Source organism: Solanum tuberosum, unplaced genomic scaffold (genome assembly GCF_000226075.1).
Source record: "Solanum tuberosum cultivar DM 1-3 516 R44 unplaced genomic scaffold, SolTub_3.0 scf00360, whole genome shotgun sequence".
Lineage (NCBI taxonomy): Eukaryota > Viridiplantae > Streptophyta > Magnoliopsida > Solanales > Solanaceae > Solanum > Solanum tuberosum.
Window position 1 is genome coordinate 375278 of NW_006239282.1, and position 5049 is coordinate 380326.

Below are 5049 nucleotides of genomic sequence, written 5' to 3' on the forward strand. Positions count from 1 at the left end.
TCGGTTATTAGTAGCTCCCACAGTTCAGTCAGACTCTATTGCATTGACCATATTTCAGTACAGTCAGTATTCAGTCTCAGCATGTTATAAATTTGGTCATTGCATCAGTTAGCTCAGTATTCAATATTTTCAGTATCTATATCATGTTCAGATTATTTCATTGCTTTATTGCTTTGTTCAGTTATATGTTATTTCAGCTTTACTCTATCCTGCATGCTCAGTACCTTTCAAGTACTGACGCATACGTGCGCTACATCTTCTCGTGATGTAGGTTCAGGTTCTCAGCATCCAGATCACGCTTAGATCGATTCCCGATCTTCAGTTCAGCAGCATCAGTGGTGAGTCCTCATTCTTCGAGGACTAGTGACATGTTTATCTAGATTGCTTTTAGTGTTTAGTTTCAGTTTTGCTAGATCTAGTTGGGGCATGTCCCAACATTTCTAGTCAGTTTAGAGGCTTATTTCAGACATAGTTAGATTCAACTTAGTATTGAGTTAATATCTTCTTTGTATTAAACTCATCAGTTTTCATATATCTCAGATATAGTATATGGGTATTCCCCATCATTTCAGACTTACTTTATGATTTAGCTTCCGCATCAGTTATTATTATCTTTAGTATGCTCATGATCATGCCAGCAGGGTTAGCTTGGGATCACTTGTGGTCCTAGGTCCCGTGTCCGCGTCTCGGGGGTAGCTCGGGGCGTGACAATAAAGGTCATCAAAGCTGAGTCCACGCCTAAACTAAGGCTTATTCTATCAGACTCAAATTTGTTACTCCAGTCTATAAGGAGTTAAATGGTTTGAAACGACGTCAGAGAAGATATAAGGCCTAAAGGCTACAATTATCATAAATCAATGGCAAGAACTAGTCTAACCCTAGACTAAGGCCAAATATGTTCAACAACAAAACAACAATATCAAACAAGACCATCCACAAGATAAGGATGATCACATAACCCAACTAGCATGCTTCTAACATCAAAAATATTGAATCAAGCCTAAAACATGATTTCTAAGAAATGTAGCATGATCAACAAGGTACCCGCCCCCAATTCACTCAAATCAACATGAATTTTCACAGTCAAGCTCATTTTAGAGGAAGGAAATTGTAACCTACCTTCACGCCGACCGCGCGCGCTCCAAATAACAATTTTGGAGGTTTTCCTTTTTGTACGGTCTCAGAACACTGTCATGCTATCAAAAATGGAATCATAACATTAACACGGTCATTTAGAAACAAAAATCACTAAAATGGAAATTGAACAATTTTAGAGTCAAAACAAGAATTGTGGGACCAACATCAGTCTAGAAATGACTTCGTCAAAAGGTTCAATGCAGTCCCCTGAACTTGTGCTTCAAAATGGAACACAATTCGGGGATCGGGACAGCATAATTCAACACATGCACAAATTCACCATTAAAGAAGAGGAATTAAGCTAAGGCAACCCATATTTTGCAAAATTTACGTCAAATAGAGATTCATCAACACTTTTTCGATCACACAGTACTTAGACACAAACTCCACGATCACCCAATACTTTGAATTACTCAATTCAGACTTAAAACGAGGGAGAAATGACCTCTCAAACTTTGGAGATAGTTGTTGATCGGGGTCTAATCTTTATTTAAAAGGCCAGACCAAATCCTTCTTCGCAAATACATTGGGGCCCCGCGAGCGTGGACCTTTCAAACACTTCAAGGGACTCACGATCTGCAATTATGGTGAAGAGAGAATCAGGGACTCCCGAACAGGGCAGGGACTCCGCAAACGCAGTTAGGCTTCCACAAATGCAGTTGGGCTTCCGTGAACGCAACCCAAGGCCTGCGAACGCGAAGACCATTTTGGCCTGCGCCCTGATGCCTATCAGTTGGATTGGCAACATCAAAATCTAAGAAATAGTCTGGAGGGTCATTACAACATCCACTACTAAAAGGAATTTCGTCTGCGAAAGTAAGATCCAAAAAGTACCTAAACGCTCAAACAAGTTGGGAAACAACTCATGCATCTCATGCTTGGTCTCCCAAGTAGCCTCCTCAACTAGGCGATGCGTCCTTCAAATATTCACCACAAGAATGGCTCTTAAACGCAACCACCGTACATCTCTGGCTAAAATAACAACTAGCTCATCCATATAAGTCAAATGGTCATCCAGCTCAACCACATCATACTAGAGCACATAAGACTCATCGAGAATATATCCGCGCAACATCAAAAGATGGTAAATCAAGTGAATAGCTGAAAATGTTGGAGGGAGGGCCAACTCATAAGCAACCTCACAAACTGTCTGGAGGATATCAAAATGACCAGTATACTTGTCATGCCTCGAGCTACCCCTGAGATGCGGACACGGGACCTAGGACCATAAGTGACCCCAAGCTAACCTTGCTGGCATAATCATGAGCATACTAAAGATAAATTGAGAAATAAAATTGATGCAGAAGCTAATCATAAATAAATCTGAAATAATGGGGGATACCCATATACTAAAATTGAATATCAAATCTGAGAGTTTAATACAAAATAAACATCAAACTTAAATACTAAGCTGAATCTAACTATGTCTGAAATAAGCCTCTAACTGACTAGAAATGCTGGGACAGGCCCCAGCTAAGTCTAGCAAACCTGAAACTAAAAGACTGTGAAATAAAAGATAACATGACTATTGTCCTCGAAGAATGAGAACTCACCAATGTAGCTGCTGAATTGAAGATCGGGAACCGATCTATGCGTGATCTGACTACTGAGGACCTGAACCTACATCACAAGAAGATGTAGCGCAAAATATGCGTCAGTATTTGAATGGTACTGAGCATGCAGGATAGAGTAAAGCTGAAATAAATATATAACTGAACAACCAATAAAGCAAGAGTGTAATCTGAACATGATATAGATACTAAATACGGAGCTGACTGAATGCAATGACCAAATTTATAACATATTAAGACTGAATATTGACTGTAGTGAAATGTGATCAATGCAATAGAATCTGACTGAACTGTGGGAGCTACTAATAACCGATAATAAAACCACATGAGCTAAATACGGAGTCCGATGTATAAGCCCCATCGAGAGGACCCAATATACCCGGCCAAAGGTATAGAGGCATGCTGGCGTAATCACTAAAATGATGCCTACAGAGGAGACTTACAACCTACGTGGCTCGTAGTTCTGGGACTATATGGGTGACTGACCCTAGTCCAACTCGGTATTATGCTACTCCCAATAGATTAAGTGATTAACATATTATGACTGAATTACTGTATTATACTGGATAGCTCAAAACTGCTATGCAAACTGAGAATGCACATTAATATACTGATAATGACATATTTAAGATTGAGGCATGTATGTCTAAAATACTGAAATATATGACCTAGCATGTATAATTCAAGAACTAAAGAAATACATAGCTAGGGTTCTGAAATTCATGCAATAAACGAAGTAATAACATGATAATCTGATTTGGAACATGTAAATAACTAATTCATGATAAATCTGTTGAAGTTCTAGAAACCCTAGGTCTAGTTGATAATAGGGAATCAAGAATCTGACTGAAATCTAGGGGACCCTAATGGGGTGAAAGGAACCCACTAGTGAAATCCCACATACCTGGTGACGAATTCCACGGAGAAATCTTTTGATTTCGGGGTTGGAACTGATGGAATCTCACTGCATTCTTAAACTAGGGTTGGTCGACCTCTTGCCTCGTTTCACGTTCTAATTTCTAAGTTTTTGATGAAAGATCTGACTTAGGTAAGTTCTAGTTATGTTTCTAGGCTAAAAATAATCAAAACCACATAGTTTAGGGTTCAAAACTACGTAGTTTAGGGGTCCAACGAAATATGAAAAGACCAAAAGACCCCTGACTTAAGTTACAGACGGGGCTGACCACGGCCCCTTTCACGGACAGTGAAAGGGACCTCATGGTCTTCACTTGGTCCTGTGGTTTTGAAGGTTCTAGGGTCAGCTCCACGAGCCCCTACCACGGCCCGTGTAGAGGACCACGGACCGTGAAGGTCCCCGTGGTCCTCACTTGGGCAGAGGTCTGGAGGCTCAGGTTTTGAGGTCTTACTAGCTGGCCTTCACGGACCCTACGACGGGCCGTAGGGAGGACCACGGACCGTGAAGGTCCTCTTGGTCCTCACTTAGGCTTGAGGTTCTGAGGGCTAGTCTAGGGGGAGTTACTGACTAACTCTTCATGGACGCCACCACGGTCCGTTGTCAAGACCACGGCCCGTGAAGGGTCCCGTGGTCTGACTCAGGGGACTGGTGGAGTCCAACTCCCCACCACGGGTAGGTCAACGAACCGTGGTCCCTATCACGGTCTCTGAACCCTGCTGTGGTTCACTGTTTCATGTAATTTTCTGCAAAAAAATTATGGGTCTGGTTTTCAAGGTGTTAAAATACTTGGGGATAAGTTTTCCCCACTTCTCAAATCTTATCACGCCCTTCATATGCGAAAGACAAAGGAAAACCCGATCACCAACTGAAAATCTTAAGGGAAGATGCCTACGATTAGCATAACTCTGGTGTCTACTCTAAGTTGTCCCGAGTGTATCCTGACATGGCAAAGAGAGTGTGCACACTCTCTTGAAGGAAAGTGATGATTCCACAAATTGGACACATATCATTTTTTGATTGGTAACTTTATAATTAGTTAGTACACATATTTATTGATGATAAAACTTATATATATTTAATTATTATTATTTCTTTCTTTGTAATAAAAATATTTGTACTATACAATAAGTTTTTGCAACTCATTATGTATTTTTTCATGTAGTAGAGAGTATTATTGAAGAGCGAACTATAACCAACGTACTTGTTATCTTTTTAAAAACCACATTTTTTAACCCAAAAAATCATTAATTGACTGATCCACAACAAAAAGGAAAAAATTGTGTTTTGTTATGTCATTGTTCTTCTTATATAGGTGTTGATCTAAAGTGGAGCCATGATTGAGTTTAATCATCTACTTCAAAATAATTATTTTCTTTATTTTCAAGGAACCTATTTTCTTACCAGACCTATAGTAAAAAGATTGAA